This window comes from Taeniopygia guttata, chromosome 8 (assembly GCF_048771995.1).
Source record: "Taeniopygia guttata chromosome 8, bTaeGut7.mat, whole genome shotgun sequence".
Lineage (NCBI taxonomy): Eukaryota > Metazoa > Chordata > Aves > Passeriformes > Estrildidae > Taeniopygia > Taeniopygia guttata.
The window spans coordinates 17,798,676-17,823,847 of NC_133033.1; the positions used below are offsets into that span (position 1 = coordinate 17,798,676).

General features: G+C 42.2%; 1 protein-coding gene and 1 long non-coding RNA gene across 3 annotated transcripts in view; one reads left to right on the forward strand and one right to left on the reverse strand.

The window, feature by feature from the left end:
• DPYD (dihydropyrimidine dehydrogenase) overlaps positions 1–25,172 on the reverse strand; it is a 438,624-nt gene that overhangs the window by 3,253 nt on the left and 410,199 nt on the right. Inside the window, exons 23-24 of one of the 2 annotated variants that reach the window (XR_004368573.3) lie at positions 15,180–15,280; positions 13,834–14,055 (exon numbers count right to left, since the gene is read on the reverse strand). The gene's annotated coding sequence lies outside the window, so the exon portion shown is untranslated. Of the gene's footprint in view, positions 1–13,833; positions 14,056–15,179; positions 15,281–25,172 lie in introns of those variants that run through there. The other variant, XR_005981107.2, reaches the window with a different exon arrangement.
• On the forward strand, positions 4,962–13,707 carry LOC121470323 (uncharacterized). Its single transcript, XR_012057160.1, has 4 exons — positions 4,962–5,701; positions 9,192–9,290; positions 9,982–10,219; positions 11,923–13,707. It is a non-coding gene; the product is annotated as an uncharacterized lncRNA (long non-coding RNA).

The following is a 25,172-nucleotide window of genomic DNA, read 5'->3' on the forward strand; positions in this document are numbered from 1 at the left end:
ATTAACTTTGGAGTGCTTATAATAGTTAATGCAGACCTCCCTGTTACATGGTTTTGATAGTGCCAGATGATGCTGGCTATACAAGAAGAAAGTGGGAGATGCAATTATTTTATGGCATCCGTGGATGGTTGCTGTGTTTGTGCCTAGGTGAACTGAAGTTTAAGTTCACCTCAGGTAGATTTCTGTGTCCACAGTGCCTGGACACAGTGACAAAGCCCAGCCTTAGATAGGACAAGGTTTGCATCACTTCAGTGCTTCCTCCTTGCTGGCGTCCTCCTTTTGGCCAAGCAGATGGTACAGCAGTTTGCAGAAGCTGTCCAGTGTGTCTGTGTTTTCTCTGTCATTACAGCTCCTGAGGTGAAATTTCAGAAAGTGCCAAATCCAGCCAGGCCTCTGTATGACTAACAAGGATGCCATCCCCACCACAGAGGAGTGTAAGAACTGTGGCAACCCCTCAGCAGAGGAGCTTGGAGAGAGCAAGGGAGCCAGTGGTATGGTTAATTCTGGACCTGTCATGCTGTAGAAATCATCTCTTCTGCCTAAGGCAGCCCTGTTGTGTTGGCAGTGTAGCCAAACTGCAGCTGGAGGAAGTGCCTGCTTGGCTGAGTCAATGCAGCCGCCTTCTGCAAAGTTACCAGGAAGTAACATCACAGCTTCACATTTCTATAGACTTAGAGGAAGGTCTTCTAAATTATGATCATAAACTCAATCCAACCGAAAAATGACAAAGTAACTTGTTTGGCATGTGGAAAAGCATCTCTGGGTTATCTCCTTTTCCCAGCATTTCTTCTGTTGGAGTAGGATTATTGCTGCCATTATTCCTAATAGTTTCTGATTGCACAGAGGACATGCTCTAAAAAACACTGAAGTCAACAGAAAAATTTCCTGAGAGCCCAAATCACAAATTCATATGGTTTTCTCAATTCAAGATCATCCACTCTCTGGCTCCAGTGTGCTAGGATAGGTCCAAAATACTTGTTTTTCAAAACAGAAAAATTAACTTCAACATTAAACTTGGCACTGATTTCAAAAGGATTATCCCACTTATCTATGTTCTGGCAATCCTTGCTTGCAGAACAGTTTTAAAATATGTTAAGTTTTATGCTGATAGTTCACATATCCTTATACTAAATAAATATGTACATTTATGTACAGTGTGATGTGATTTAGGTCTCATATGACTGTGTGACATTGTTTCTCCTAGGAATGGCTGTACTCCTCAGCATGGTGAGGAAAATGCTGTTTCAACATAATGGAATATTTTAATTCCAGGTAGTCAAAATGATGTCTTTAACATACGGTTGTCTGCGGTTTGTGGCATAGTATTCATAACTTTGCTAATTCCTTTGGGTTTTAATTAGAAACATTCAGCTACATTTCCCAAAAACATGCAAATGCTGGGGCCCCCACAAACAGCATTATTAAGATGGTTTCTTAATCGATTTTTCTTTGGGAGCAATTCAGTTCACTCCCATTTTATTGTGGCAAACACTGGCATTTGTCACTTCTTCCAGTAACTGATGCTTTCTACTTTAATAAATGTACATATTAGATGCTATTCTCTTTCTCTGTTTGATAGGTGTGTAGTGTCAGGAGGAAGAAGGTCGCAATGATGTTAAGTTTTCTGCTAAGCAAAGGATCAGAGCGTAAATGAAATCTTGAAAGCTGGGAAATGAGAATGTGCAAGTGTAAATAATGTATTAATTATTGACAGCTAGGGGACCGAAAAGTCCTGTTTAGTAGTGACATCTTCATTGTCACACTGCCTGACACTATCTCAGGTATTTTTTTTTAATAACAGGTTTTCCCCCCAAGATAGTAAGTATTTCAATTTACCAGTGTAACTATTTATATTTTTTATTTTCTTTGGCTTTTCTTTATCTTACTGCAGTCTAAGTGCTTGGTGCAGGAGGGGGAGAAGCCAATCCTTGTTTTTCTTTGTGGCAAGTGACATTATGGTACAAAATGGATTTTTTTTTTTTTTTTTTTTTTTTTTTTTTAGTAATGAAAGAACAATATACTGAGGGGCAAAAGGAGATTCCACTTCATTGGTTATTTATGGAAGTTAAAATATAGTTTAAGGAAAGACATATAATAGCTAAGGGCTCAGTTTTGCCAACAGGCTTTCCCAGCAATGACTACTGCTTAATATATGCCAGAAGCAGAATTGGTTTCACCATGGCTTTTTGAGCGAGACATTAGTTATATTAAGGAAAGGTGTTCCTGGGTTAAAAAGCTTTTAATACTCTGTACTTTCCAGTCATTGCACAAAGTCTAAGAGTAGTAGTGAATTCCTTAATATTTCAATTATTTTCGTTACAAATTAGAGCAGAAAAAATTCCCATGATCCCAAAAAGGTCTTCATATATTACGTGCTTGCATAAGGGGCTAGAGGTAAATAGCTAGGAGCTTACAAATACTGATATTTAAACTGAATAGGGAAAAAAAATCCACCACAATCACCAAACAAAAATAACAACAAAACACCTCCACCACCAAAAATACCTCCTGATCCTTCTTTGCCAAATGACCTGTGAACTTTCCTCCCCTCAGCCCCCAGGTAAGGGGCTCCAGTGCCCTTTGGCAATCCTGTGCAACCTCCAGACCTCTGTTGGTCCCTCACTCCTGCTCTAATCCCCCACTGGCTTTGCCCATAATTAAATTTTGTTCCCTCTGCGGGTGGAACACACGAGGAGCTCGCAGGGCTTGGGCAGGCGCTGAGGTAAGTCAGGGATCCCCACCCTGCAATGTCCCTGGGGGGCAGAAGGTGCTGCTGAGGGCTGGGCCTTAAACAAAAAGAAGAGGCAACTACTTCAGATGCTCTCCACACCGTGATATTGTCTTTGCTTTCACCTTACTGAAGAGAACTGGGAGGCAGCTTTCAGTCAAATCCTCTTTCTCCTGAAAAATGCAGGTTCTGATCAGTGGAATTGGTTAGCAAATTTCTGTCAGCCCTATTGAACTGATAGGGTTGATAAATCCTGGTATATGGAGAACTGGAAAAAGTGGAAATGTTTAATTTCACTGTTTTCAAAAAACTGTTTTGATTTATCACATTGAAAAGATCTTCCATTTTAAAAGTTCAATTTCTTTGTTTAACAAACATTAATGATTTTACTAAGTTAAGATTAAAGAACCATTTCCCCTGCGATTTCCCACTTCCCAGCTGAATCCAGCCATCGGTTCCGGGGCAGGGATGCCCAGGCCGTGCCCCTCTCCCTGCTCCTGGAGCTCTCTGTGCACAGCGGGCCCCGGGCAGGGACGTGCCCAGCTGCACCACCCGCTCCAAGGGCATCTCTTCAGGTGCTGGCATCAGGAGGGAAAATGCAATTCGCTCTTCAAGTCTGTTGTTGTTTACAGAACATGTGTCTCAAACATTAAAAAGTGCCATATGTGATGCTGAATATAGAGCCTTCTTCCTCTGCCCAAGAATAGAACTTTATCAAAATGAAATTTCCTGCTCATTTGAGCCCGTCTCCATAGCAACAGTACAGTACACCTGTGATGTACAGGCAGAAGCTGCTACAACCTCTGAACCAGGCAGAATGAGCCGTGCTCCATCCCCCTGTGGAAGGCAGAAGTACATCTCTGATGTATCCATGGCACATTTTGCTATATGCTACCTATCTGTGGGCCCTATATACAATCATTTTATTCAGGATTACCCTACTTACATTTGGTAAATAAATACAAATGTGCTACTTACATGAAGTTGTACTCTTGCAAAAATTCAATCTATTCTTGTCCTGAGGGAAGACTTTACAATGCAAACGTTACACGAAATAAAAGCTTGTGCTCACATTTGTAAGAATTTCCTAATTCAAAAAATTCATAAAATGCCTCACTCTTGAAATCTGCCAACCTGTTAATAGTACATCATTAAAAGAAAAAAGCAACTGCATGCTGAATTATTTAAATATTATTTTAATAGTAAACTGGAAATAATTATGTACCTTTGGCTATCCAATATTGCAAATTGCTGCTCACTCCATAACTTTTAGTGAAATTGAACTCACCAATAAGAAACAAATGGTTGCATTTTAAAGCAACCTGAAATTATTTCCCCAGGTCATTCATAAGGTAGATCATTACAGAGAAACGTTTTCTTATGCAAATAAAAAATAGCCTGCTAATGTAATGTAAATTATATTTTAAGCTTCCTACATTTATTAGCTTATTTAAGAAGAGGCAAACTTCAAAGGATTTTATTTGAAATACGTGCAGAGTGAAAATCTCCATAATGATGGCTATTGCTCACAGATATACTGTATAACATATAGATGAATTGTCTGTTTCTGTCTCTTGATGTTTGTGTGTTCTTGTCTTTGCTTTCAGACCTGCCCTCTCTTCCCCTCTTAGCTCAGCACTTCCCATTACTGAATGCAGGGCAAGCTGCAGGCAAAAGGAGTGAAATATGATAGCTGATACATGCATCTTGGCAAAGTTTATTGCATCAGGTTGCCTGAATTTTTAATACCACTCCTTGTTACAGTGGGCTTGACTTTCTCCCCCAGTGTTATTATAACCCTCATTTCTATGCCAGCGAAAATAGGGCTTTTGCTCTCAGAGCAAAATTTCTCATCCTTTTTCAGCAAATGGGTGGACAATGTTGTTTTTCTTTTGCAAGGCACAGAGAAGCCAGGGTGTGGGGACTCCCCCTCATGCAGGCTGCAGCCAGCACTGGTGACTGGATGAAAAGGGAACCGATCTTTTATCCACACCTTAAGGACAGGAGGCAATGATCTCAAATTTTTTTGTGGTATTTGTAACAGGTATTTATTTTCTCTTTCTCAACTGTGGTTGTTTTCAGATTTTCTGCTAGGAAATATCTGTCTTATATAAGCTGCTAATACTCTGCTCTAGGCAGAACATGGTGCTTGGAGCTTATGTAGGCTGATTTCAGGGAAACTAGCAGCATTATTGATTTTCATTGGGCTTATTAGGATCAGTGTAACATGCACTTTTGCTATACTAGATTGTATTTGACTTTCATCATGAAATCTCATTACACTAAAAAGAAATGGAAACAAGCTATGCAAATAAAAGATTTTGCAGGGTACTCTAATGAAATTACTCTGTATCTGCAAAAACACACTTTGTATGTAGGTCATTCAAACCCTGAATGTTGCTGGTCAGAGTGTTCTCATTTGCTTTTGAAAATTAAGAATAGATTCTCCAGCCTTAGCAGAATTATTTCAGATTTATGCTAACATAACTGGAGTTATAGCTTGATCCTTGAAGTAGTTGTGCTGTCTGAATTCTGATGTTGAGTCAGTGATTTACTAGGAGAGGGAACTTCCAATTGCTTGTCTGCTTGCAGCTGGTTTGGGTGATGCTACAACTTTATCCACGTGTGAAATCCACATGGCTGTGGGCACAGTCCTGAACCCCCAGCCAGGATGAGGAATTGTTTTCACCCATTTGGCTCTTGTGGGGCATCGTCTTGTCGTGTTTTGCCTGTTGGCATCTGTGGAGGCAACACGAGCTGGCAGCACAGCAGATCTTCTCAGTGCAGCATCAGAGGCACAAAGTTTTCCATCCTGAAGCTCAGAGGAGATCCGGTTACCACCTCCAAGAACAGTGAATTGTTCCCAGAACAACTCACTACCAAAGCTCATATGTCCAAACCCAGACGCTTCACCGCTATTCCCGTAGCTGCAGACAGTGCTGAGACCTTCTCATACTCTGCTGGCAGAAGAAGGTAAGGTTGTTTCTGTGGTTCCTACCCCGTGAGTGCTCTCTTTGGGAGAGCAAAACTCCTCTGCTGTGGTTGTCCTGATGCCACAGAAATGATGTGCTGAGGGCTGTGCAGGCTGAGGATGGCAGCAATGCCTCCTGCCCACAGTGGGGTGGCAGAATTCCTGGGCCATGTCTCCATGGGGCCACACCTCCTCTCATTCCTCGTCTGCTTGCAGGGTTGAGGAAGGGGAGGTGGTTTTTGGTTTTGTGTTTTGTAGTCTCCTTTTCTTGTCACTTGCAATTGGCAGTAGGAAAAAAACATTCCTCCAAGTTCTCTACTTACTCTAAGAATGGATCAAGACTTTTGAGCTCTCATGAAAAAATATTCTCCTTTGACATGTTTTGATGGTGCCTCTAAGAATAACACATTTCCTAATGGTCAGGATGCTTTTGTTTTCATAGATGTTCTACATCTGGAGAAAGCAACATTCTTTTGAGAAAGAGAAAATGAATTTTGAAAAAGAACTCTGAGAAGCAACTCTCAGGCTTCCTTTTCTAATACATTTGTGTATTTCTGATCCTAGAGGGTGAGCTATGTAAGGTGCCAAAATTAGCAGAAAGCACCCAGTTAAAAACCAAGCTATGGGATAGATGCTAGGAAGAACAAATTCAAGATGCAAAGCTGCAATTGCAAAGTTACTTGAGGAATACAATTTGGTATTACTGACAGTCTGTGATTTAATGACATTGCACAGTCAGCTTAGGCAGTCTTGAGTCACTTGCTGTTGATGCAATGAAACTGTATTCTTCTGCTTGGAATTGCCTACTGGTTTTGTGGGGTTTTATGGTGAAATTTTGGGTTGGATTTTTTTTTCAGAATTTTTCAAACTCAGCAGCAAAATCCTAAAGGGGAAGCTTGCCTAAAATACATGTGACAGTCTTATTTATTTGTGAAAAGGAATCTCAACCTGCTGGACACACAGGTTTATGGAAAAGAGCTCTCCTGTGTTGCTGACAATTAGTATATTTTTCACTTGCAAAATGGTGCTTTCTGCTAATGCTACGGTATAGTAATCAAAAGCACCTAATCCAGCTGATTAAAAATTCCCTGTTGGGCTTTGCTGACCAAATGAATAGAATTAGTAAGACATTTCAAGTAGGGAATTTCCTGCAAATACTGATATTTGTAGACCTTAAATTAAAAGTATGATATGTAATTTTACATATCATGAAGAGAGATCTTATTCCTTGGTGCATCTAACTGAGACCCATTGTTGATGTGTGGCAGGAGAGGTTTTATTCTGTAAGTACAGGTAAGCTTTTCTCTCAGACCTTAGCTTTAGAATCAAATTAATCGTGTGATCAAAGCATTTCTTTTTTACTTCCTTCCAAAGAAACTTAGCAAAAATTAAGTACCTTAAGTAAGTTAGTTCATGTAGGCAATGGTAACAGGTGCTATGGGTTGTTGTTGAGATATTTGTTTAATATTAATCTAAAATAATTTAAATGGCATCTTAATAGCCTTATTTTATGTCTCTTATTTTGATTTTAAAAATCAGTGCATTCCCCTTAGTGCAGTTAATAGGGTCAGCCTGTGAGCCTGTGCTGGTTACCATGCCTTCAGTCATGTGGAATCCAAACAGCCATTATAATTTGTTTCTAAACAGATCAAGAGCTATTTACCATCTCAATGTTTTGTGCACAGCTGGGTGTCTGGCAAACATCCAGTATCCATTAACATTTAAAAATTAGTCCCATAATGCATCTTTTCCATGGCTTGAGGAGTATACACACTGACACATGTTGGGAACCAATTATATTTGCACCACCATTAGTCTGGCTGCATTCAACTTCCCAGTAAATGAGGGCTAATTTAGTTTCCAGAATGGTGTATCTTAAATTCATGCAATGACCTTAGCAAAAGCAGAGTATCTGAAGATATAAAGAGGAAGGAAATGTTCAGAAAGAATAATGCTTCCTTTTTTTCTGCCTAAATCATGAGAGTAGATTATTATATGACTGTTTCCAGTATCCATGCCTGGCCTTAAAACCAGATTCCTTTAATTCAATACTGCTGAAATTCATGAGCAGACTTTTCTTGGGAAGAAATCACACTAATATGGTAAACTAGCACACCCTCCTTGCTCAGATCAAACCTGCTAATGGACCTTTTTATAATAGCAATTTAGACCTGCCTGTAGCAGGTCTAACTCTTCAGGTTCCCAACTGATTTTAAGTGTTCTATTTTCCTACCAGCAGGAAAATATGAAATACAGATTTCACAGTAAGTGCTGTCTACATTGCTTGTGAAATATATTCTAACAATGCCATGGAAATGAAATGACCTTCACAACTGGCAGTTTGGCATAGAATTTTAATGAAAATGGAGAAACACAAACATATTTTGAGAAGTATATTTGCCAAACCTCTGCTGCCATAAGAAATTCCTCCAATAATATCAGAGGTGAAATGGGCTGTCTGGCTTGGGGGATGAGTGTGTAACACCCTTCCTTGCAGGGTGTCAGCTCAGCTCCCAGTAGTCAGGTTCTAGACTGACTGACTTCTGCTGCTGCAATGCACTGCAAGAGGCTTCCCCCAGCTCACCCAGTCTGTGACAGGCTGCTTAATAAAGCTAAATTGCTCCTACAAACACAACACTATTCAGCAGCCTTTTAGAATTAAGAGCTGGTTTAAAAATAATGTTTATCCTTAACACTCATCTGAACCAGTTAGAAACTCAAGAAGGCAGGAATTTTCTAAATGGGAATTTTCTAAATTGTTGTATACAGCAATGCAGTGCAGCAAGCCTCCAGGTGAGGGGTCTGCTTCCTCCTCCAGATGTGCACATCTGCAATAACTCTGTCCTGTTGGCACAGTTTGAATGGAGTTAGCTGTAGGAGTCTGTCTGGAGTGAGGCTGCAGCTTTATAAACAGATCTAAAGTTTAATGTATAGAAATAGTTATTTACATATGCTTAAAATGCAGTATTTAATATATAAAATTTGTTCTTCATTTACATCCATATAGCTCAGAGCTAGCCTTTGTCAAGTATTTCTTTATTGTATCAGCACATTTTTCCTTTTACTTTTTGTGCAAGAAAGTATCTTTCAGTGAAAGGGCCTGTTCTTGAAGCTGCCCTTTTGGAAAAGTTCACTGTACAGTCAGTATTTACAGATGCTGTTTATACTGCTTTCCTCTCAAAAGACATGGCTTTTTATTTTATTGCTTTCAGTGAAACCCATGCTTGTAGTCCCTGACAATAACACATTTTCATGCATCATTGGCAATACAAGGCTTCATTTAGACTATTGATTTACATTCTTATTGTATTAGGACTTGTTAGTGTTTCATACCTTCTTATTGTTTGGTGATTGACCTTTGCAGATTTATAGTACATAAGCAATTAGCCAGTAATAGGTTAAATTAATAAAGAAGATTCCTATCAAATTTGGGGGATTCACAAATCTATCATGTTGTGGTACAGTCCATTTTTTTATTTATATTCCACACAGCTGTAGTTATAAGCTGAATTCCAAGTGCAGAAAATCCTGCTGAAGACTCCCAGGTTACATGGGAAGAAGATGATGTGTGGTGTGTGAACAATTTGCTGGGTAAGTATGTAGGGATGGGAACTGGCAGAAAGGTTGAACTGTTTTCTCTTTCTGCCTTGACAGTCTCTTTTGTTTTTCAGATGCAGATTTAACAAAACAAAACTAGAGCTAATTTTAATTTTTAATTAAAGTCAATAGCTTATGTTCATTCTGACATATTTGGTACAAAGAAGAATAAAAGAAAATACAGAGGGAAACTTGAAAGAGAAATGCATTTCTTCAGCTTAATTATTTAGTTTCAAACTAAGAAACAGCTCTGCAGACGTCGATTATCCTTCAGGGATAACTCAGAAGAAGTGAGCAATTAGCTTGATTTTCTGTTGAATATGTAGCTTGTGACTCAGTATGTGATCTATTAAAAAGATGATCATTCCTTTTAAACTGTGTCCTGATATACATGGTGCCTGTTGCTGAAGATAAAAGTCAGTGCAGTGATCCAGTCCATCACTATGTGAGACACAACTTTTCTATCTTGCTACACAACATACAGTGGTAATTTGAGATGCTCTAAGGACTGTAAGAGTAAGAGAAGGGTGAAAGAGGAGGGTAATGCTCTCCTGTTAAAAGGTAACCTGGGATACTGCTTAACACTTTTTACAGCTTTAAGCATGCTTTCCCATAGAAGCAGAGTCTGAAAAAAGGACAACATTTCTCTAGTGGAAGAAAAGTCTCCTTGCACCTGTTTCTATAGGAAAGCAGTGACTGTTCTGCCCCCATCAGCCTGAAGTCATGGATGGGGCTGTGAATGGAGATCAGCAGCTTGGGAAATTCAGGCAAGGCTGCACGGGAAGGGCTGTGGAGAGGGGAAACAGAGGGTGTGACCCATGCTGCTGCCATCCAGCCTTCCCAGGGAGCTCTGGCCTCACAGGATCACCACCCACACACAGCACCATGGTCCTGGAACAGACTGCACTGGGCACAGCACACTGGTAAGAAGTGGGAACTGGAAGGGATATTTGAAAGAGTGGTATGAGAAACACATTTTCTAAATACTATCAGTTGTGCAAACATGTCTGTGAGTACATGGACCTTGCTGCCACTGCCCTTCTTCTCAACCCTGCTGGGTTGAGACTGCCCAGGCTGTGGAGCTGTGGGTTGTATGTCTGTTGGCACTTCTGCTGCACAGCTGAACATATAAACTCACAAAGTGCCGAAATTTCACACAGGAAAAGCAGAATGCACATTTTTGCATTTCATGTGTTCAGAGTTTTTTGGTTGTGTGTTTTTTGGTTTTTTTTTTTTTTTTTTTTTTTTTGTTGGTTTATTTAGTTTGCTTTGTGTGTTTTTTATTACAATTATGACATTCAATTTCTGCTACAGGGAGATACTGGAGGGTTTGAGCTTAAAAATTAACTTTAGTTAAGTGACTTACATGAGGATAAGTTTGCAGATGTACTGCCAGATTTCCTGTACACCTCAGTCTCACTTTGAGCACCTCCACCTGTCAAACTGTGCTCCTCCAAATGCACACTGAGCAGATGCTCAGCCCTTGATGGGCCTAAATTAATAGGCACCTGTATTTCTGACATTGAAGCTTCCATGGTATCTGAAATCTTGCTTCTGGTCATGTTTAAAAGTGCCACAGTCCTGTCAGGACTGAGCAATGCGGTATCTAACATATACCTTCATCTGCAACAGGAACCCAATGCTTTAATGTCGCATGACAGCAAAACTTGGGTCCCATCCCTTCAAGGCCAGACTGCTCTGAACCCTTTCTGCACCTTCCCAGCATACTAATGGCAGGGAGGAGCAGACCTGAGCTGTGCTCTCTTTTCCAGAATTGTGGTAGGATGTTGAATAATCCCGCTTTTGCCTTTCTGCAGCTGATTTCAAGGCCGTATAAAAGCGGGCCCTGTGCACTGGTGTGGCTGTTGCTGGCCTGGGTGCCTGTGGGCTCCCTGTGGCACCACTCCTCTGCCCCTGGCACGGGGCTCTCCAACCCACACATGGCCACAGCAGCGTGGCCTCCTCTGCCCCTGATCCCGTGGAGCATCCTCCTTTAACTCCCTGTGCTCCTCCCCTCCAGCCTGGGATGGGCTGTCCATGGGGAGCCATGGCATCCGGCTGTTTGTGAGGCTGACATGGGTCTTTTTGCAGTACAGTTAAAGGTACAGCTCATCTATGTAAGAATAAATGTAAGAAATGCTTGCCCACCTCATCCTTTATTTATCTGCACTAATTATGCATCATGAAAGCTACTGGTGCAAAAGAGCCTGTCCTGCTTAAAGATATATATAACAGAGGATAATCAAGGTGACACCTACTCACTGCTTACATGTAGCCCAGCAAAAACCTCCTGTGTGGTTTCCAAGGGCTAGATGCAGTCCAGAAGCAAATTAGGTATTTTCTTGTGGCCAGAAGCCCAGACTAATAAACTCCACAGACCTAACTTTTCATACAGATGGGTCTTGGCTTCCTGCATTGTGTTTCCATTTGTATTGAAAATTACCCTGGATCTGGCATCACTGGATCTCTGCCAAGGCTAATCAGCCTATCCAGCCACATGCTGACTCCTGAAGAGCTCCTTAAATCCTTCTTGCATTGCTGTCCCCAGTGCTGAGGAGCAGCCCAACCCAGGACCCTGAGCATTGTTTAAAATATAGTTTTATTTGTATTTGTTTTATTATTTTAGAACCTTTGTGGCTCCTCTGGCTTTGGGAAGATGCTGTGCTCCACGAATGCAGTGAATGTGGGGTAATGCAAGCATGATGGCCATGCCATAGGTGTAACCAGCTGAGCAGAGTCTCAAGGAGAGGCTGTGCACTGCCCAGGAAGTCCTTCCATCCAGCCATCCTGGTAATGGACAAAGCTGAAGGATTACCTGTGTCGTTGCTTCACTGAGGGGCATGTTGGTGCACCTGATACAGTGAATACAAGGCATCTCTCAGGCAGTGTCTGAGCAGAGGATGTGATCCCTGGGTAAGGCATGGTGGGGAGTCTGGGAGCAGCACAGATCTTTTCTGAGTGCCAAGTTCCAGGCTCTGAGCTGGCTGCTCTGGCAGAGGGTGTCAGGGTGGAGTGTGAGCTTCAAAGTATACACTTTAGAGAAGCCCTCCTGTTGAGCCACAAGGTGCAGGAAGGACACCCCTTGCTTTCTAAACTCCTTCTCACACAGGAGCCTGGGATCCAATCCTAGCCCCAGACTTTGCCAACAGTCTAAGGAATTAGAGAGGTGTGATTGAAGCCTTCTACAACTTTGTCCCAGCATTATGGATGGTAAACCAGATATATAAAAATTAATTACTTATTTTGATAATTGGTTAGGCAAAAAGATCTTAATCTGAATTATTTACTACACAGTATTGAAGATAAATCTACTAGTAGAGTATAGTAGAGAATGCTATATCAAAGCTGTCAAAACCCCACAATTATTAACTAGAGTGATGTTACCCACACCAACAACTGTGGGCAAATCTCTTCCACTCATCCTGCAGGACTAACCTTGAAGGGCAAACCCACCCAAGGGAGGAATCTCCACACACAGTCCAACAAGGAGTGTGTTAGAAGAGCCTGACGATAAAAATGGGACTGGACTTTTACAGTACGAAGTGATTGACTGTCAGTCATATATCTACAGGCCAGCTGTGCCAGCTTAGAATTTTTAGATAAGGATACTTTACCATATCTGCCATATCTTCACCTCATTATCAAGATATTCAGCTTTGAAGCTGATGAGTCAGACTGGTTTTGCCAAAAGCAGTAGGACACTCCCTCGCAGTTCACCACTGACAGCTTTGTGAAGTAGGCACTGGAGTTGTGTTACCCCATCCCAGGCAGAACATCCAGCTGGAGAGGACAGGGCAGCCCAGAGCCATGTGGGCAAGGGCTGCCCACAATCAGGAAGAAGTCAGGAGACAGCTGGGTGCATGAGATGGCTGTGAAAGGCACTGATGGTGCAAAACCCCCAGTGAGCAGAGGCAGGGTCTGCCACAGCAGTGGGTTGCTGGCAGGGCAGGAAGAGCCAGCTGGGAGCATCCAGCCCTGGGCAGAGAGGCTTTCCCATGGAGAAGCACACCAAAGAACCATGGCCAAGGCAGGCAGTGCTGGGCTTCACTGGAGGTTTGAAATTCACTAAGTTGCATTGCTTGCATTGCTTCTGCAAGTCTTGCTTTTACATCTTAAACAAGGAACTAAATTAGTATGTAAGCCATTGCTCTGTGTTTATGCTGAAGTGTTACAGTGGAAATGTTCTGACCCAGAGAAGCTAGAGTATTCATTTTCCTTGAATGCTTTTGTAGGGAAATAAAACTATAGGTTATTTCTTATTGTATGTCTGAGATGCTGCACAAGAGAGTTAAAATTGAAGGGGAGGGAGGAAGAATTTAAAGGAATAGGACCTCTGTCTGTTCAGAATGATTCCAGCTTAAAGATAGGACACTGCTACATTTTCACTTCAAGCATCACTTCATTGATATTTCTGACATTTTGAGGAGCAGAGTAAAAAATCTCCAGAGACCTTTTCAGTCCATTGGAATATATCTTCCTGCTGTTTTACCAGAGTACTGAAAGACGTTTCATAGAAACATGTGTATGTGCAAACACATATATAAATATTAATCTTTATTAGTGACAAAATGGGGAAAACAATATGGCAAACACAACTACTTTAAATGGTACAAATCCATTAAAGAGAGTGAGTACCAGGAGGCTGCTTTTCTGTTGAATGGAAGTTCACTCAAGTTTGCCTCCAAATACAGAACTAACCCAAGAGTTTGGATTTTACATTGACTGGACAAGTCATATTTCTTCTTAATGAAGCCCAGCTCTGTCGAAAAGGAGGAAAAGGAAAGGGTCAGTGTGATAAACTGTGCAATGCAGTAATTGGATCAAGCCAAGACACTGGTGGCCTTTAGGAGCAGCAGAAGAGACCTGTAAGCAGGCTGGCATAGGCAAATTATTTTCTGTATAGGATTGCCTCAAAACAGTTTTTGGTTTTCTTCAAAATAGGACAGGCAGAAAGACTGGTTAGTGGCTTCTGAACATTTTTCATCATTTACTTCTCAATGTAATAGGATGTGGGAGGTTTTTTACCCAAAGACAGTATTTTCATGCCTAAAAATTTATCATGAGATTTTAGAGCCATCCGAAGTCATTGGGAGCCAGTTTCAGTGTTACTTAGTAGCTTAAGGAGGTTTTGAGGCTTTGAGTTTTGAAATTAAATACCTACAAGAGGAGTCAGGTGGCAGCTACACAGGTTTAATCCTGGTAAGTCCAGAGCAGATGTGGGGGTCAGTGCAATATTTGAAGCACAAGTATCCTCCTAGGTTCTTTTCCAGCTCTTATCCAGAATTTGTGGACAATATCTTTAGGTGTGATAGAAGCCTATAATCCTCGTGGAAATAAGAATTTTAATGGTGCTGATTGTGTTGGTTTGGCACAGCCTATTTTTTTATGGCAGGGTGGGGCCACAGGGGTGGTTTTTGTGAGAAGCTGCTAGAAGCTGCCACTGTGTCCAACAGAGTCAATCTCTGATGGCTCTGAAGATGGACATGCTGCTGGCCCAATTAGAGAGGTTGGTAATGCCTCTGTGATGACATATTTAAGAAGAAAATCAGAACAGCATGCACACAGGTGTTTTTCAGGGGTGGTGAAGTGCCACTGCTGGGGCCATGCCCAGTGCAGCACGTGGCAATGTGCTGCCATCTCAGGGTGGCCTGCAGGAGCCCTGCCTGCCTGGCCACCCCTGGAGTGGATTGCAGGAATAAACTTCATTGTGAAAACAGGATCCATTTAGTTTACAAACAAAAGTCTTTGGGATAGACAGCTCTAATCCAGGTGAGACAGTGCAACTCTTTCCTAGGTTAACTTCAGCTGAGACCAGATACTAATCAGTAAAAATCTGGAAGATAAGTGTCCTGTTCATTTGATGTGGTCAATGAAAGAACTTACCTTAAAGGTTTGAATTTGACATCCATTTTTTTGCTTGCAGTGTACTTCTAAGGCTGTGTCCTGCCTCTTGGCCTTCCTTTTATTGCTCAGGATCCAAAAGGCTGCAAACAGTTCAAGGCAGAGTAACTACTAAGAACATCAGGAAATAAAAAAAAGGTGATCACATTTAAATTGGCAATATTGTAGGGTTTTTTTTTTTTTTTTTTTTTTTTTTGGTCAGCAATTAAGAAAGCGGGTTTTAGTAATAAAATTAGTGTTATGCTTGTTTAGTATGCCTATGATATTGTGAAAGGAAATTTGGGACTGGTCAAACTGCAGCTATGCAGAAAATACATCACAAACACATTGTTGGGCACTGCAATACTTGCAGTTCAGAGCAAGAAACAGTGAGAAAGACCTCACCAGCTGTCTATGGCAAAATCAATCAAGTCAGCTCTGTGAGAAGGCTTTGGAGCTTTTACTGGGACTGCCATTTCATCTGCTGTTTCTTACTGGTTGTTTATAGATTGCAGGGTTGCATCAGGTTTCTTAGCTCTCCATGAACTAAGCACTTTAAATACATCACAGAAAAATTTCTCAAAGCACTGACACTGTCATTCATTTTTTTTTTCATTCACCCACTAAATATAATATCCACTGGATAAAAATGACTGATGTTTCTCAAGTTGCCACCAGCAAAATTCTTGAATCCCCCAATACCTTAACATAATTAAGTTATCTTTATACAGTTTCTTCAGGGATCATAGTGGTACTACTACTGAGTTTCCCAAGGAAACTCAAGCTAGATACTCATGCCACAGATGTGCTAACTCACAGCTTTTCCTCCTTTGGGTGTTTCAACTATACCAACCAATTTCAAATAAGTCTTACAGTAAAAATACCTCAAAGGTCTCAAATTACCATGGGCTTTGTGGCAATCTTCGATGTCATCACTCGGGGACAGTGTGTTTTACCACCCCTGCAGCAGCAGGGCCTGTGAAAGGGGTTAGGGTGCAGCTGCTCCAGGTCTGGGACAGGCTCTGGCTGGGGCACAGGCAGTGCCACAGCATCCTGGGATAAGATGTGAACTCAGTGCATAGCTCCTGCCACTCCTGGAATGGCTTGTTCATGCATGAAAACCTATTTTCCAAAGAGACTTTAGTGACTTCCAGAAGAACAGACCATGTCCATGGCTCCCTCTAGGGCTGGTGTTGCCTCAGTATTTGTCTGGATATGGGTGGGCCCCAGCAAGGAGTCCAGACTGTTCTGCAATGTCTTCCCAGGTGATTCTTACTGTATTTGTAATGGCCCATGGTACTGAAGTCATGCACAGGACTTAGTAGTGTTTTCAAATTCTTCTGGTAAAGAGAGAATGCATTATAATAAAGTCATCAACTGGAAATATCTAGAAAAAAGAGCTAGTTCAGATTAAGTCTTTTATAAACTCCAAGTCTTTATCAGTGGTTCAGTTCAGTCGTGATTTTTTTTTGTTTTAATCATATGCAGTGATGCCATTCCCGATGTAGTTAAGCAAAAACAAGGCTCTGTCAGGGTTTATTTATTATTGAGAAATAGTCAGATTGGCCCAAAACAAGGCATCTCAATAGAATTGTTGTGACACCAGCTATACCTGTATCTACATTGCCTAGATGTGGCAAGCTTTTCTTGTGTATGGACTTCGTTATACATATATGCAGAAGTGTTTGTGCATAAAGCAAGTGTGGATGCAAATGTCCACATGCTACTATAAATACCAAACAATATATTACAGAAAGGTTTTTCCAATGAAAACTCTGAAAGAATCTTTTAGTATAACTTTTTTTAATCTTACAGTGGGTATTCTCTCTGACAGAGCACCTGAGATAGGGCTGCTTTAGTTTCCATTGTGATCCCCAGCCTGGAAATGCAAGGCTCTGGATGGGAGGGACAGCTCTGTCCCTCTCACATGCTTCGTGTTGCTCCTGCCTCTTGGCTTTTCAGAAATGTGTGTTTCCTACGTAGGTAGGGCTGCCGTGCCATCTGTTGGGGGGATCAGCATCCCCAAGCCACAGCCCTGCAATGCTCCTAGACAATGCAGGAAATGTATGACTGGAATGTAGCGGCTTGCATTTGCATTTCTCACATTCAGCTTTGCTTCACACATTCCCCTCTCTCAGACACGATAAAGGCAGGGAACGCTCTATTTCTTGTCAGCATGGATGGATGGCACCCCTAGAAGAGTCTGCATTTGAAGCAATATGTTCTGCATCACTGACGTAAGCCAAGATGCTGGTAAGGCCGGGCAGGTTTGTTTTCCTATTCAGCGCTAGTGAGAGGGGCACTCGGGGACTTCGTGTCCTTGAATTTAAAGAAGATTGAAGTGTTGTATTGTTCAGAATGAAGGGGAAGAGGATGGGAGCAGAATGATGCTGCAGCAGACGGTAAACACTTGATTGCAAGAGCTGAATAGGCTTGGCCTACATTTTGAATCTCATCATGGTCTCTTTTATTTCATTCATTTGTACCCCCTGCTCTGCAGTCAGGCCCAGGTTTACTCCTGCTGTTTCTCTCACAGTTTTCTTCAGATCTGCAATGCTGAGAGGGCATCTTGGCAGAAGAGCAGCACATGCCCAAGCATTGTTTATGAACGAGGGATGCCAGGGTACTAGTGTACACAAGACAATTTCTCCCTGTCTGTGTTAAGTCCTTTTAAGATTGGAAGTTGTCCTCATGAGATTCACCTAGTAATCTCTAAGCCTTCATTTCATATCATGTGGCAGGGCTGTAATGGTCAGTGTGCAGAAACCTTTTTGAATTTCTAAAAGAAAAAAATTATCTGTAGCAAGCCCTGTCCTTTCCCTTGCCCTACCCACCAAGCAAATCCATCACTCTCTCTTCATTTCCCATTCCACCTGGTGAAGGCATCAATGTAGTGAATGCTAAGTAAGTACTGAACTCATTTGCAACTTGCCAGAGCCCCTTCTGTTATTGTTTATTTTCTGCTTACCTTGGAATAGCTAACAAACATGGAGTGAATGGGGGTGGGGGGGGGGGGAGGGATGTAGGGGGTAACACTTGCAGAGAAAAGCCATAGTAGTTCCCAGCATAATTCCTTTAAATACCCAGTTTTTTGTCAAATCAGCCAGTGGAGACCAAGACTTATGTAAAATTATAGTTAAAGTTAAGATGGGAAAAGAAAAATACTGGTGTTTTATATCTAGCTGATATTTGACAGGAATGAGCAATACTGATTCTATGCAAATCTGAGTTCCTTGCTGGAGATGAAGGAAAGAAATGGAGACAAATTTGATGCAATGCATTTGTAATAGAGAAAACAACTTTTTGATATGTTCACAGGGCTTCTTATATTTTTCTCTAGCAAAGAAGCCTCTAGAACTTCAAATTATAGCTGGGTTTACAGATACTTTGAGGAACTTTTGAACCTTTGTCTCCTTGTCTCCTGTCTCCATTGCATGAATGATTAGAATAGTAGCAAACAATTGTGACTTACATATCCTTTCACCCTTTATATACAAACCAAAATATTTTTTGTCAATTTATTCAATACCTTATAGCTGATTCCCAAGATATCTGGTAGATACATCTTTGGTTCTGATCCTTTAGAATGACATCTTGAAAATATATGAACTAAGATATGTTAATGTTTGATGCATATAAATGCATAAAAAAGTATAAAGAATGATGTCTCCACTCTGAAAACAACAACATTTGTCAACCTAATTTCAATCTAAATTTCAAACTAAATTACTAAACTAAACTAAAAACAAAACTATTTTCAAACTAAATTTCAATCCACAAGTTCTGTAGGATGGGTTTACAACTAAATTGCCAACACTAATTCCTACAAATATTTCCCTGGTAATCACTGGCCCATTCACCATTTCCATTTGGTTTGTGTTATATGCAGAATTTTGGAAAAAATTAAAAGTAGCTCAGTATGGAGGCTAATAATTCAACTGCTCTCTGATTTTAATTTCATATGTCATTCAGGGACTGAAGGCACTGCAGTATTTGTATTTGGCAAAGCTGGAGAAACTCCGAGATATGCTTGTGTCCCTGTTAGTGCATTAAAAATGAGAGGCTTCAGGCAGTGGCTGGGTAGGGTCTGACCTGTGGATGTGATCGCTCGCTCTGCTTACACCCTGGACAGATCCTGCTTATGGCTGTTCGGAGAAATGTTCAAGTCTGCATCAAACAGTGTGACCATGAGCAGGCCTGAAGGATGGACCTCTGTGTGTGAGTGCCACCTTCCTCCCTGTGAGGTGCCCACTGAGATCACAGACTGCAGCCCAACGTGTGACATTTCCTTTTGTGCCCTTTAATGCCCCCTGTAACTGTGCTCAGGGAGGGGAGGGCTTGAGGGGGCGGTATGAGACCCAAGTGGTCCATGAGACCCAAGTGGTCCATGAGCCTCCTGCTAATCAAACAGCTGGAGAAACAAAGGAGAGCTGATGGGCTGTAACTGGGACTGCTGCCCTTGGGGCTAATCCCAAACACAACATCCAGACGTGGGTAGAGGAGGGTGGGGGTTGTCCTGAGGAGACCTCTAGAGAGGTGGCACTGGTGTGTGGCACTGGTGTGTGGCACTGTGTGGGTGAGCACTGCCCCAGCTCTGGACATTAGCCCCATGGCACAGATTGCTCAGTTGGCTCTCAGTGCTCTGGATTACGTGTGTCCTTCCAGCCCCTGGTGTGCAGGGGGTAATACCCTGCATGGTGATGACAGTGGGTGATACCCTACATCTGGTGGTGATCCCCACTGCAGAGAGCATGCAGGAGCTGTGCTCAGGGACCAGCAGCAGAGCAGGCTGGGGTGGGGAGAGACAGGGTTGAAGCATTTCTTTGTAGGTGACGTTACAAATAACCAAATCTATAGCTAAAGATCAGACCTTGTCCCAAAGAGACAGGACCTTTCCCTCCTCCCTTTGCTCTGCAAGGCAGCCTTCCAAAGGCCTCAAATTTGTTTCACTCTGTGTGTTCATTACTACTTTTTAATGACCGAATTCTCACTCAACCATGAAATAATTTAGGAAAAACTGCATTAAATAGCAGACTTGCTAAGTTAATAATTAAGGTATTTTCAAATATTATGGCTGGAAATTACCTTACTGTGCTGTCTGTGGAAACAGTGCAGAAGGCAGCAGGTTGCCTTGTGGAATATTTATGAAATACTTGCTGGTATTGGCTGAGGACTTGGACAAGTCCATGGCAATTGAGCACTGAGGGTGTTGGTATTGGTGGAGCAGCAGCTGGGGCTGATGTCACTCACACAGTGCTGGCAATGACATCCCCTGAACTGATGGTTTTGTCTTTTTCCTGTTTAATCGTGTCTCCCCTTAATTGTGTGTCTTATAAGAGGAAAGAGGGTGTCTTTTTTAAAGGGAAACTGGTGGCAGATGTGCTAGAAAGTCACTAAAACATCAATACCAAATGTCTTGTTCCTCTGCAGCCTAAACCTTGGGGCAGCTCACTTTCTTTATTCCCTCTGTCAGGAAAACTGGGAATGGGGCTGGTCAGGACATGGGTGAGGAAGAAGCTTTGGCAAGAAAAAAGGTGTTCTGGTGAGACTAAATTGTTTAACAGAAATGGCAGGCTTTTGATGCATTTATGTTGGTTAAAGAGAAGAAAAACCTAAATAAATGTTTTGTTTGGGTTATTTTTATTTCAGAAAAGGAAATGAAAGTTTCACTTCTGAATGCTTATTTAAAAATTACTTCTCAATTTAATATTGACCACTGTCATTTTAGGAATGGGAAATAACTTAAAGAGTCACAAAGAAAAAAAAAAATTTTGTTAAATAGATATGGACAAACTGTTTTGCATAGCCTGGTTTTCGGTAGCAGGTGGGCCACAAAGATGGTTTCTGGGAAGAGCTGCTGGAAGCTTCCACCATGTCCTGCAGAGCAAATCCCTGATGGCTCTGAAGATGGACATGCTGCTGGCCAAAACTGGGCCAATGAGAGAGGCTGGTAAAACCTCTGTGATGACATTTTTAAAAAGAAAATCAAAACAAAGTCACAAGCTCTGCTTGGGAGAGGCTGAAGAGTCACAGCACTGATGGCATCTGCCCACTTGGAGCTGTTGTAGACACTCTTCCAGCAGACCTGCCATGCCTGTAACTGGAGGTGTGTGTGCATGGGACCATGGATGCACCAGCAGGGAGTTGGAAATCTCACTGAAGGGGCTGGTGGCAGCAGTGTGGGACAGTCCCCTCTCACATCCCTGCTGCATCAGTCCATGGAAGAGTGGGGAAGGCATTAGGGAGGTGGTTTTTAGGTGTATTTTTAAGATGTCAGTGGAGAAAAGTCTTTCACATGAGGCTATGCTGAGCCTAGCAGGGTTAACCTTAATCACAAAAGACATCCACACTGGAAGTGAAGATGCTGACAACGTGTCGGTGAGATGTGATGTCAGGATGTGAAAGTTAAGGAATGGAGATGTGCAAGGGGACTACAGGCACTCATCTGGTTGTGTTTCTGTCGGGCTGGTGTGGGGAGAGAAAGAGTTACAGCTAAAATTATTTTATGGCCAGTACATGTGGTAAATAAGATTACTTACAATGGGATTAGCCTTGGACAGACTAAACCACTGATGAGTTCATCTTGGTCTGAGGCAATCCTGAAGCAATTGTAGTGCCAATGTACTACACTGGAGAGGATGTAAGTGGTTCTGGCTGTCCCAGCCTGCCCAGACCATGCCAGGAGGTGGTGGCTTCTCCTTTTTGGGTGCAAAGACAGCTGCTGCAGGGAACAGGTGGCTGTGTGCAATGCTCCTCACTGTAGGAATGTGATGCAAATGGATGTAATGAGCTTCAAAGGATCATCTCTAGTGAAAACTGAGCGTGGTCAGAGCCGGAAATGTTTGTGAGGTGCCACGTGCTGTGCCCAGCAATGGGAAGTTTGTCAGCAATGCTCTCAGTGCTGGGCAGGGGGGCACACGAGTGGACAGTGGTGGGAGCTTTGGGTTTTGCCTGGGAGCAGCAGGAGGTGGGACAGGCCGTGTGGAGCCCCTCCTGTGACCCGAGGGTCAGGCAGTGACCAGCACACTGGGATGGTGGCACCTGCTGTGGCCTGCAGCCCCCCAGCGGGGTACAGGCTGGAGGCACAGGAATGGATGTTTTCAGGGGCAGAGAAAGGAAATAATGCAGCCTTAAATAAATGCAGCTGGAACAAGACAACTGACAGCATGTGTTTGTGCTATCCTTGAACAAACAGATTTTGTCTGAGATGGATTTAATTAGTTATGAGTTAAAGTAAAAATATACAGGGAATAGAAAAAAAAAAAAAACTGGTGGCAAAGTAATTGGCTTCAGAGGAATAGTCCTGCATTTCCACATTATTTTCTCAGTGTGTTGCATACAGCTTCTCTAGAGGGGCATCCCACAGAGAATAGCACCAAAAGGCATAAACCCAAACAGGGCCCAGACCTCTGCAGGGTAGACCTGGGGTGTTCCCACTGAAGGCACAGCACCACTAGGGAGAGCTGGACAAGGACTGAACAAGAGCTGTGCACACCTGGCCTCAGACAGGCTTGTATTTACTGATGTATTCTGAGTCATCAATTCTGACATCCCACACACTTAAACCATCCATTAGATCTCTGTGGTCTTATCTTGGTGTAAATTAAATTAAAATCTGTCCACGTAGTGCTGTTGCAATGCAGAACTGATATGGTGGTGGTTTCTTGTCAGCTCAGTGTAATCCATTCAGTCTGTCCCACTGGGAGTAGCTCAGATGTCTCCCATAGTCCAAGGTCTCTGCTACAGTAATGCACAAGGCAATGGCAAATGGCAAATGACCATAATTTTAGCAGACACAATTTACATTCCTACCCCTTGGACTCTTTATTTCCTTGGCCAAATCTCAATGTCATCCATCAACTTTTGATATTCAAAATCTAAATAAATTTGCTAATTTTTTCCAATCAAATATTAAATAGTTATTCTACTTTCAGTAATTAATCTTTTTAACACATTTAAATGATCTTTTAACAGAAGAAATATGACCTGGAAGACTTTGAAACCAACCTACTCTTTTCTTTTCCTGTTGCTTTTCACTAAACACAATGTCTGTAGTGCCAGACTAAAATTATGCTGCTTAAACTTGATAAAGTACTACATCAACAACAAAAAAGGAAACTATGACAGAGAAATGAACAGAAAGCAAAAAACATTCATTGTACGCCAGGCAGTCTTTTCTTTTCCATCCCACATTATGCAGTGTGCAAACGTGTCCAATTTGAAAAACTGACTCAGAGCAAACTGCTCGTGAGAGAGCGGGTGTGGAGGCAGACACAAAGCTGCTCACAGACCAGATTAAGTGAGGTTATTGCCAGCCCTGCCCCCAGCACATCAGAGGTTTAAGCAAGCTGTGTCCTCCAGGGCAGTGGAGGCTGGCCAGGGTCCCCCCCGAGCCCCCTCAGCTGTACCTGCCTCAGCCCAGGGCTGGGTGGGCATCGTTTGTTTGAGGGCTGCCAGAAATAGAGATGAACTAGATGGAGCAGTTCAGCATATTAAATTGTCTCTGTGAAATTGAGAGTGAGCATATGAAGAGGGAGATTGGTATTTGCTGTATTTCTCTTTCTCAGAAACACTATTAGTGATCTCCCACTTCAGCACTTCACTTGTTGGTTAGTCCCCATTCTCCAAATGCCACTATGTCACAGAGGGAACATCAGCCCAGAAATAATTAGTATGGCAATTTGGCACTCACTCTTCAAATTACATCTAGCAGTTGCATGTAAAATTGTCTGTAGAAATCATCTGGCTCTTACCAAGAGTTAGTTTAATAATGGAGTTTGTTTTGCTACCGCCACTATTATGTTGAAGTCTGGTGGTTAAAAATTGTTTTCCTCTCTTGGTGATGGAAACATCTTCTAGCAAAAGCAAGAGAAACTAAGCCTTTTCTGTTTTGCTGGAATGAGGAGTCCTGACCTAATCTCTCTTCAAAATATAAGTGCTGATTGTGGCTCTCTGGGGAGACCCACCCAAATGTTGGATTTCATACACATTATAGACTATTGCAACTCTTCCTCTTACCACTAATCAACTATCAATTGGTGCAGAGACAATCGTAAGACCTCCTACTTCTTATGTGACTACTAAGCCTAAACTGGGCTATAATTTTCCTGGTACAGAGGAAAGGTAGCAGGAAAGACTGAAATACAACACTCCACACCTAGAGAGGAACCAGCTTTTCATTCAAGAAGATCCAATGCCCTCAACTTGAATGTTACTCACCTCCATGTTTAATGGATATTTTCATGACACTTATGAGAGAAATGCAGAGTATATTTTTCTTTCTGCCAAAAACCCCCCGTCCTGAACCTGAGAAAACTTCTTCAGCAAAACTGGGGGTTTTGCCCTAGCAGGAACAGTCCCCTGAAAATGTCCCTGTCCAGCACGTCAGCATCATCCCAGCAGCAATATTTTGTCCAGCCTTCAGCAGATTACTAAGTGACTTAGCAATCAGCCTTTCCCATGACAGCAGGAGGTTCTGCAGCAGACCTTGCAGGTGGGATTTTAAGAGCAGGAATAATAGATAATGATGGGGCTGTGTCAAAGGAAAATACAACATCCCTATAATGTGGACATTACAGGATTTCTGAAGCTGCTTTCAAAATGGGTCCAAAGAATATATCCAGCAGTGCAGGGACTCTGGAAAAAGAAAACTAGCAGCCAGTGTACTAGATGGAGAACAGTAAACAAAAAGGAATGGGGTGGTTTGTGTGTGCATGTGTGTTTGTGCTCATGCCTCTTGGGCTTTGCACACCCCCAGGAGCTGTTAGAGGACAGCAGGTACTGCCCATCAGCTGATTCTCTGCAGCTGGACACACACACATCACTAGTGAATGCCAGACAGTGCAGGTTGGCTTGGACACCTTTCCTTAGTCACAGGCTTAGTCTGTCACTATGCCCTTGGTGACACAGATGGTATGTAGTTTTGAACATGTGGAATAATGAAAAGCTATAAATGCACACTGTGATTATGTCTTCACATGGCAGGTTCTTTGGCTG